A 10,667-nucleotide genomic window follows, 5' to 3' on the forward strand; every position below is an offset into this window, starting at 1 on the left:
GTCAAGCGTACTTCCTCTACTAGGTGTAGTCAGGAGGACAGAGAAGAATCTTTTCACTTGCTCTTTGAAGATTTGCACACAAATTTCTGTGTCCTCAAAAATGAGATTTGCCTTTCAGATCTCAGAATTTATGTATTGAAACTACAAACTACAGGCAGTCTTTACAGGGTGGGCTGATATGAAAGGCGTATTCATATGATTTTTTAAAAACAGCTAATAATGACATGGAATATTGCCATTTTTTCTAGGAATTTGTTGGCAAGGAAATTGGAGATTTTTCAAATAGCAGAGACGGGACTAACACCTTTCCAATGTCACTTCTAAATTCTGCCATTATTTTTGTTTTAAACATCTGCTAATCTCAAAAGATGCACATTTTTTTTTGTTGATGTCATAGAAAGATGACACTCACTCTTCTAAATATACAGAGTCACACAGGACAAACAATGCAGTACAATCATCTGCAGTCTGGGAAACTGGGTTCATTTATCACGACAGTATTTCACGAGTTTGCCTTTTATTTAAACTCATCAGGCCTCATGCACTGACTGATGAAGTCAATAAGGTTCTTTTCACTGGTTTGATCTGTTTCAAACCAAGCCATTGGATAAAGACAGATTTTTGGAAGGAACTCATTAGTGGAGATGATTCTACTTTCTGCAACTCCAAGATTGCCATTGGGAGAATCCTTTAGTTGCCTTAATGTCTCCGCTGCAGCCATGTGCTGTGTGGGGGCTGTGTTACTCAGGTATTGTGGGTTTCTTTAATTTAGCTGCCTTGATCTCCATTCAGTTATGTTTTTTCCCCTGCTGTGAAATATTATTTTCCCATCTTCTAGTTTCTGTGCTATTGGCAGCCCTTCCTCTCTGCTTATCACAAAGGCAAGAGAGAGGACAGTGTCACACTTGAATGATTTTTTATAAGGTTGGGGTATACTGTAGGTTTCACAATAAGATATCCTGGCCAATGGAGTTTGTATATATAGATTTTCCAGTTTCATTGCAGCTATGGGATTAGCTAGCACAGTAAAAGAAAAAAAGCAAAGAGAGGGATTCTGATTTTGCCTTGGCATAACTCTATTTTCAGCAGGCTTACTCCAGATTTACGCTGGAATAAAGGGAGTTCAGAGTCAAGCCAAATGGATCAGTTTACAGTGCTTTTGGAGACATCAATTTACTCAGTCACTTGGAAAATCTTACTCCCCTACTGCCAAAGATCTGGGACAGTTCACGATTCTAATGTATTTGGGGGTCTGCTCTGTGGTGTGTAGATGTGTTTGCTTAACAGAATTAGGAATCTGTAAAGTAAACTTTATACAGCAAGCCCTGCCCTCTCCTGTGCTCAAGGGCAAAGTAGAGAATAAGACGCACGGGGAATTTCCTGTCCCTGTACAAAGACAAAAAGCTCATGAGTGCTGGCCTGTAACAGACCTGGATATAGCCTTCCAGCCAGTGATCGCTTACGCAGCCCTCAGAAGCAAATTCTAGCTAGATACAGATCTGAGAGCTCTCATTCGCAGTGAAAAGGATGCCAACAGCCTGCTGTGAGGAGCCCTGTCCTGGCTGATAGCATTTCTCATAGCAGAGCCCACGCTGAACCGCACCTTTGCTCCCCTTCATTGCACAGACAGGATTCTGGTCCCGCTATTAAATGGCTTAATGTATGTATCGGGTCTGGCTGAGCCAGAATTGTTTTTCCCCTGTAGCAGCCCTCATGGTGCTGTGTTTTATGCTGGGAGCTGGCAAGGTGTTGATAGCACACTGGTGTTGTGGCTACTGCTGAGTAGTGCTTACACAGCACCAAGGCTCTTTCTGACATTTCCCCCCCACAGTGGGACGGGGTGGGCAAGATCTTGGGAGGGGACACAACCAGGACAGCTGACCCGAACTGACCAAAGGGATATTCCATACCATATGACGTCTGCTCAGTATAAAGCTGGGAGAAAGGAGGAAGGGGGTGGGGTCACCCTTGGTCCTCCGAGGCAACCGCTACGCGTATCAGAGCCCTGCTTCCTGAGAAGGCCCGACATCGCCTGTTAATGGGAAGTAGAGAATAAATCTGTTTTCTTTTTTTTGCTTCCGCGCGCGGACCTTTGCTTCGCTTTGCTTATATTAAAACTGCTGTTGTTTTACCCACAAGGGTTGTTTTGTTTTCCTATCTTATTTTCTTTCCCTTCTTTGCCCTATTGAGAAAAAAAAGGGGAAAGGGGGGGAAGTGATAGAGCGACTTGGTGGGTACCTGGCATTTAGCCAAGGTCAAACCACCACAGTCTATTTTGGCGCCCAACGTGGGGCGGGACAACGGCAGTTTTATATTAATTGTGCTATAGCAGTTAGTAAGCGACAAGCTCTTGTGCTGGTCACGGGTTTGTTTATTGCTCTGCTTATCTTTATTTTGCTAAGCTCGGGAACATGCTGGAAGAAATTGGGAACATCATGAGTGGTTTTATTCTGCAAGCTCCCGAAGTACTTATTAATCCTTATGTTAGCTCTTTGATACTGTTCATTAATGCTATTCGCCTATTGTGGGCTGTGTGGAGCTCGTTAGGTTTTTGGTGTAAGAGAAAGCAAATTTTGGGTGAGAGAATACCAAAATGTGCCCTGAGGCGGCCTGTCCCTGGGTGGCAGGGGGAGTGGAAGGATTTGGGCAGATTCCTAGGACGGTTATCACCTCCTGTAGCCTGGGATCTTACCCCTGAACAGGCAAGCAACCCCGCAAAACTGACACAACACCTGATAGAAGGGTGCCTTGTCTATCCCGATGAAAATCAGCAACTCCTAGCGCTGTACTGGGGCCTGGCCTATGCTTATCGAGCTGCAGTTCAGTGCTCTCAAAGGACTGTGGTGGAAACGGGAACTCAAACAAAAACAATAACAGCAGAGATTGCCCCAGTAGTAAAAAAGAAACAGTGGACAAGGAGAACAACAGGTCCATACCCTCGATTAATAAGGGAGGAGAAAGAAGAGGAAGAAGCAGGTCCTTCAGCAAAGGGGTCAGAAGAGGGAATAACAGAACTTAAACAGGAGGCAGAAACTACCCGGTCCCTGACATCATCAGAACTGCGAGATCTGCGGAAAGACTATAGCCGCCAGCCGGGTGAGCGGATTGCTGCCTGGCTGCTTCGATGCTGGGATAATGGGGCTGATGCTCAGCAGCTGGAAGGTAAGGAAGCCCAACAGCTGGGTTCCCTTGCTAGAGATCGAGGAATTGAAAGGGGAATTGGAAAAGAAACAGGAATTTGCAGTCTGTGGAGACGGCTCCTTTCAAGTGTTAAAGCAAGATATCCTTTCAAGGAAGATCTTACGAACAACTCCCCAGGGAAGTGGGCTACTGCGGATGAAGGTGTCCAGTACCTGAGAGAACTAGCAGTGCTGGAAGTCATCTATAGTGGTCCAGATAATGATGAAGCCCCTAAAAATCCAGAGGATGTTCTGTGCACACGGGCCATGTGGAGGAAGGTGATTAAAGGTGCACCATCCTCGTATTCTGCGGGCTTGGCTGCGATGTACTATCCAGAAATGGATATGGGAGAAGGACTAAGATGTACGCCAACTGTGGAGGCAGTCTCTTCCTGGCTTCAGAACTTTGAAGAGAGTCTTGGAACCTCCTCATCTCTACGGGCGAGTGCCTTAGATGTCAGGAGCACCCCAAGAAATCGGTTCTCTTCCACCCCAGTCAGAGGGAAAGGGAAACCTAGGCACATGACACGTGGAGAACTTTGGTTCTTCCTGCGTGACCAGGGGGAGGACATGAGGAAGTGGGATGGTCAACCCACCTTCAAATTGGAAGCTCGTGTACGTGAATTGCGAGGAAAGACCCCTGCCAAGAAGACAACATCCAAGAAGGTTGTTAATGTAGCTGGCGTGAAACCGCAAGAAAGTAATCAGCGATCTCCCAGATACAGGAAGACTGAGATCACCTCCCTTGGCCCTGATGAAGGAGTTTCCGGCCTGGCACAGCAAGGGTCAGACAGTGAATACTCTGACCAAGAACAGGAATAGAGGGCCCCTGCCTCCAGCCAGGAGGAGGAAAGGGATGATCGGGTGTATTGGACAGTGTGGATTCGATGGCCTGGCACATCAAATCCACAGAAGTACCAGGCTTTGATCGATACCGGGGCACAGTGTACATTAATGCCATCAAGTTATAGAGGGGCAGAACCTATCTGGATCTCAGGAGTGACAGGCGGATGTCAAGAACTGTCAGTACTGGAGGCCGAGGTTAGCTTGACCGGGGATAAGTGGGAAAAACATCCCATTGTAACTGGCCCAGAAGCCCCTTGTATCTTGGGCATTGACTACCTCAAGAGGGGGTATTTCAAAGACCCAAAAGGATACCGATGGGCTTTTGGTGTGGCCAGTGTGAACACAGAGAAGGTCAAACAGTTGTCTAATCTGCCTGGCCTCTCAGGAGATCCTTTTGTTGTAGGACTGTTGCGAGTTAAAGAACAACAGGTGCCAATTGCCATGAGGACCGTGCACCGACGGCAGTATCGCACGAACCGAGACTCTCTGGCTCCCATCCAAGAACTGATCCGTCAACTGGAGACCCAAGGTGTCATCAGTAAGACACATTCGCCTTTTAATAGCCCAATATGGCCAGTGCGAAAGTCTGACGGAGGGTGGAGGTTGACAGTAGACTATCGTGGCCTGAACGAAGTGACGCCACCACTGAGTGCTGCTGTACCAGATATGTTAGAGCTCCAGTATGAACTAGAGTCAAAGGCAGCCAAGTGGTACGCCACAATCGACATCGCCAATGCATTCTTTTCAATTCCTTTGGCAGAAGAGTGCAGGCCACAGTTTGCTTTCACGTGGAGGGGTGTCCAATATACCTGGAATCGACTACCCCAGGGGTGGAAGCACAGCCCCACTATTTGTCATGGACTAATTCAAACTGCACTGGAAAAGGGTGATGCCCCTGAACATCTACAGTACATCGATGACATCATTGTGTGGGGCAACAAGGCAGAAGAAGTGTTCAAGAAAGGACAAAAAGTAATTGAGATTCTTCTGAGAGCTGGGTTTGCCATAAAGAAAAGCAAGGTCAAGGGACCAGCACAGGAGATTCAGTTCTTGGGAATAAAATGGCAAGATGGACGCCGCCATGTGCCTATGGAGGTTGTCAACAAGATAGCAGCTATGTCTCCACCGACCAACAAGAAGGAAACACAAGCTTTCTTAGGACTTGTGGGATTTTGGAGGATGCACATTCCAGGTTACAGTCAGCTGGTGAGCCCTCTCTATCAAGTAACCCGAAAGAAGAACAATTTTGAGTGGGGTCTTGAGCAACAACAAGCCTTTGAGCACATCAAACAGGAGATAGCTCGGGCGGTAGCTCTTGGGCCTGTTCGGACAGGACCAGATGTGCAAAATGTACTTTACACATCAACTGGGGAGCATGGCCTCACATGGAGCCTCTGGCAGAAGGTAGCAGGTGAAACTCGGGGTCGACCATTAGGATTTTGGAGCCGGGGATATCGAGGATCAGAAGCCCACTACACTCCAACTGAAAAGGAGATTCTGGCAGCATATGAGGGGATTCGAGCCGCTTCCGAAGTTGTTGGTACAGAAGCACAGCTCCTCTTGGCACCGCGATTGCCTGTACTACATTGGATGTTCAAAGGAAACATCCCTTCTACACACCATGCAACCAGTGCTACCTGGAGTAAATGGGTAGCGTTAATCACGCAACGAGCTCGACTGGGAAAACCCAACCGTCCAGGAATCCTGGAAGAGATCATGGACTGGCCAGAAGGTAGAGATTTTGGAGCACTGCCTGAGGAGGTGGCTCGTGCCCAAGAAGCACCACCATATAACGAATTACCAGAAGATGAAAGGCGGTATGCTCTGTTTACTGATGGATCCTGTCGTGTGGTAGGAAACCATCGAAAGTGGAAAGCTGCTGTGTGGAGCCCCACAAGACAAGTCGTTGAGGCCACTGAAGGAGAGGGCGAGTCAAGTCAGTTTGCAGAAGTAAAAGCGATCCAACTAGCCCTAAAGATTGCTGAACGAGAAAAGTGGCCAGTACTGTATCTCTACACTGACTCCTGGATGGTGGCTAATGCCCTGTGGGGGTGGCTACAGGAGTGGAAGAAGACCAATTGGCAGCGCAGAGGTAAACCCATCTGGGCTGCTGCACTGTGGCAGGACATCGCTGCCGGAGTGGAAAACGTGGCTCTAAAGGTACGTCATGTAGATGCCCACGTGCCCAAAAGCCGTGCCACTGAAGAACATCAAAACAATGAGCAAGTAGACAAGGCTGCTAAAATTGAAGTAGCTCAGCTGGACCTGGACTGGGAGCGCAAGGGTGAGCTATTTGTAGCTCGATGGGCCCATGAAACATCCGGGCATCTCGGGAGAGATGCAACGTACAGATGGGCTCGTGATCGAGGGGTGGACCTGACCATGGAGGCCATCTCACAGGTCACTCATGAATGCGAAACATGTGCTGCAATCAAGCGAGCCACACGAGTAAAGTCTCCCTGGAACAGAGGGCGATGGCTGAGTTTTCGATATGGTGAGGCCTGGCAAATTGACTATATTGGACCATTGCCACGAACACGCCAAGGCAAGCGCTACATACTCACTATGGTGGAAGCAACTACTGGTTGGCTTGAGACGTACCCTGTAAATCATGCCACTGCTCGAAATACCATCTTAGGTCTTGAAAGGCAAATTTTATGGCGACATGGTACTCCTGAAAGAATCGAATCAGACAATGGAACCCATTTTCGAAATAATCTCATAAACTCCTGGGCAAAGAAACATGGCATTGAGTGGGTGTATCACATCCCTTATTACCCACAAGCGTCTGGAAAGATTGAAAGATACAATGGACTGTTGAAGACTATGTTGAGAGCATTGGACAATGGGGGATGGAAACACTGGGATATAAATTTAGCAGAAGCCACTTGGCTAATTAATACCAGAGGATCTGTTAACCGTCCTGGTCCTGCCCAAACAAAACCCCTTCATACTGTGGGAGGAGATAAGGTCCCTGTAGTACACACAGGGAAATGGCTGGGGAAGGCAGTATGGATTGCTCCTCCCTTGGGAAAAGGCAAGCCCACTCGTGGGATTGTTTTTGCTCAGGGACCTGGATGTACTTGGTGGGTAATGCGGGAGAATGGGGCTACTCAGTGTGTGCCTCAAGGAGATTTAACCTTGGGGGGGAAATAATCTGTGAGCTGAGTTGTATGTTGCAGGAAGTGATGGAGGAAGTAGGAACGACGAAGAGTGAACCAGATACATGCGATGATGACCCAAACCTAGCCGGTGCTGGAGTCCAACAGTCAAACATACTGCTCCTGTCCTGAACATCCACCTTGACAGATGGCAGCCAAGTCACTGAACATCTAGAGGAGTGAAGAAAGCTTACGGAATGAATAAATGAGTGTTATGTGGGACCTGGGCATGACGTAAATGGTATGGAATAAGGGGTGGAGATTGTATCGGGTCTGGCTGAGCCAGAATTGTTTTTCCCCTGTAGCAGCCCTCATGGTGCTGTGTTTTATGCTGGGAGCTGGCAAGGTGTTGATAGCACACTGGTGTTGTGGCTACTGCTGAGTAGTGCTTACACAGCACCAAGGCTCTTTCTGACATTTCCCCCCCACAGTGGGACGGGGTGGGCAAGATCTTGGGAGGGGACACAACCAGGACAGCTGACCCGAACTGACCAAAGGGATATTCCATACCATATGACGTCTGCTCAGTATAAAGCTGGGAGAAAGGAGGAAGGGGGTGGGGTCACCCTTGGTCCTCCGAGGCAACCGCTACGCGTATCAGAGCCCTGCTTCCTGAGAAGGCCCGACATCGCCTGTTAATGGGAAGTAGAGAATAAATCTGTTTTCTTTTTTTTGCTTCCGCGCGCGGACCTTTGCTTCGCTTTGCTTATATTAAAACTGCTGTTGTTTTACCCACAAGGGTTGTTTTGTTTTCCTATCTTATTTTCTTTCCCTTCTTTGCCCTATTGAGAAAAAAAAGGGGAAAGGGGGGGAAGTGATAGAGCGACTTGGTGGGTACCTGGCATTTAGCCAAGGTCAAACCACCACAATGTACTACCCTTGTTCTGTAATAAGACAGGCTTAAGCAAGCTTATAGGTGTGGGGTAAAAGGCTGTTTTCGTCCTGCATCAGTGGCAATTACATGAAGTAAGCTTATCAACTTTGACCACACACTACTACCATAATTTTTCTTTTAGGGAGAAAGACTCTGTGGTAAGTAAAAATACAGAAATGTTGCTGTTTGGAGCTTTGTTGACAGATTATTTTTTTTTTTTTGTGCTACCCAAGGTGTGAAATCACACTTGGCAAAAAGCATCTGAACACTAGAATGTGTCATTTAGTGCCCTAAGTGTTTACGTCCAAACCCCTGCCACTGATGACACAACATGCTGCAAGAACAAAAGACTGTTGGCCAGAATCTGAACTGGTTTCCTAATTTGCACATGTGCGTTGGCAGACAAGCAGCCATCAATCACAGACTCCCGTGCATCCTGGGTACAGTGCTATAGGCAGGGCTTAAAACACTTCTCAGAGCGCTGACGGGAGGGATAGGGTAAGAAAAAACAACCAGAAGAAAAGTAAGAAACAAAAGGTAGTAGAATTACAGGAAACAGGGCTGGAAGGGATGTCAGGAGGCTGGGTTGACTATACTTGTGTAATTCCTGACAGATGCGATTAAAAAAAAACTCTTTGAAATGCATTATGGCCACAGAGCCACAGATATAATTTGTTAGAAACAAATCACGCGCTACATCTGCTAAATCTTAAAGCACCATTCCAGAGTGGTAGATGGCAGTTTGAATCGCTGTACAAAAGTTCCTGTATCTTGTTTTATTTGAGTGTGTATAAAGTATCTGTATAAAATGTTTATCTACAGAATGGAATAGTATAGGTATGTATGATTTTTGTAACACTCTGCCAAGAAATGGAATTTTACTAGAGTAAGACTTGTGTAACATGCTTGAAATTGGGCTCATAACCAGCTTGTACAGCTTTCAGTTTTATGGGCGGATTTTGTGTTTAAGAAGTAGAAGTAAATAAAAGAAGAAGGAAAAAAAAAAGCAAATTAACTCCTATGCAGCTAAATCATCTTTAGAAAGGTATCAAGGCCAGGTCTCCTCATTAGTTTCTTTCTTCATTAGCACTGGAAGAACAAAGAACAGCATTTACTTTATATTCTAAAGATTAATTGAAGTGGGGGATGAAACACTGAAATTGAATTAGTAAATTATTAACCCATTTCTAAGTAATAAGAAATAATCTATTACAAAGTCTATCCCTCCATCTAGAGATTTGTCTTAAGCATTTGTCTTTAGGAGAGAAGATGTAAGGAATAAGGGGACACAGACTAAAGACAATCCATCAAGTCAGCTACTGGACCATTAATAATGAAGACCTTTGAACTTGGCAAACCTTCCAGATATCTTTCTCTTAACTATGACTTAGAAATTATCCCAGGGTTGCTGCTTAATCTAATGGCCTCTTTTTAATTTTTGTCCCCCACGTTATTAAAAATGCTCCTGTTACAATGTCAGCAGCTGACAGCGAAAGCAACAGTTAACAAAGCCCCAATCTGGCAGCCTGTCAGCTCAGGAACTCCCTCCAGCCTGCAAATACAACTCCACCCACTCACATTTTCAGGAGAGGAGCCTGGTGCCAAGGCAGCGCTGGCGAAGGTGGTGGCTGGGGAAGTGGAGATTCTGGCTTCTTTGATTTCTGAGGCTGCCTATGAACAGCCAGGTTCTTTCTTCCCTTTTGAGTCAAACCTCGCTTTGACAGCTGGAAAGTTTCCCCATCACTTATTTCTAAGATTAAAACTCTGGATTTACTTTTAGAAACCATAATAAGTAATACAAGCTTTCGACTGAAACCAACAAACCTACCTCGTATAGAGTTCTGACTAAGAGGAAGGGTCTGGCTCTCACTATGAATACTTCTCAATGGCCCTGTGGCATAAAGTGCTTTGAAGCAGCTCACAGGGGTGAGATTTTAACCTGCCCCCTGGCGTAGGGGATGGGCTTGCAACATGTGTGAAAAGATTGGGGAGGAGGAGGGGTACTCACAAGCACCTCCACCCACAACTGCCCAGTGGACGTTATGGCTGTTCTAAACTGTGCCACCCAGTCCCCTGGTCTGGGAAGGGTTAAAGCCTTTACACCAGGTATACAGCTCTATTCCTTTCTGCCTGTATTGCAGTCTCCTGCCCTGCTTCATATATGCATATCTCTGCTCATGGCTCCAGCCCACAATACTTTGCATGCAGACACACATACACTCTGCTCAGAAGAACAAATGTGTTTTGTCCTACAGTCTAACTGTGCTCCACAGTCTACAGGGCCTTGATGAATTTTAGAGATGGGAGAGGGGAGGACGGAGTAGGATTTTTTGGAAAACTTCTACCCTGTGGTACCTGAGCTGTGCCAGATTTCCCTGCCTGGGCTGCAAACTGTGCAAACACACATTGCTCTCTCTCAGACTTTTGCTTAGGCTTTGGTGAAAGCCCGTAAGTAATGAACTAAATTCTTTACTCCCACCTCCAGTCTTAAATGAATAGCTTCTTGACTCATTGTGCCCTATGCACAGCTTTAATGAAAGACTTCAGCTCCACGGGTGAGCCTCTCTCCCCAACCTCCTTCCTTGTGTGTCAACACCCCTGTCTCCT

The 10,667-nt window shown here is 46.5% G+C and overlaps 1 long non-coding RNA gene across 1 annotated transcript; it reads left to right on the top strand.

Moving 5' to 3' along the window:
* Positions 1 to 1,752: 1,752 nt before the first annotated feature.
* Positions 1,753 to 7,924, top strand: LOC141940405 (uncharacterized). The gene is made up of 2 exons (XR_012627978.1): positions 1,753 to 2,045; positions 7,212 to 7,924. It is a non-coding gene; the product is annotated as an uncharacterized LOC141940405 (long non-coding RNA).
* Positions 7,925 to 10,667: the final 2,743 nt, after the last annotated feature.

This window comes from Strix uralensis, chromosome 1, assembly GCF_047716275.1.
Source record: "Strix uralensis isolate ZFMK-TIS-50842 chromosome 1, bStrUra1, whole genome shotgun sequence".
Taxonomy (NCBI): Eukaryota; Metazoa; Chordata; class Aves; order Strigiformes; family Strigidae; genus Strix; species Strix uralensis.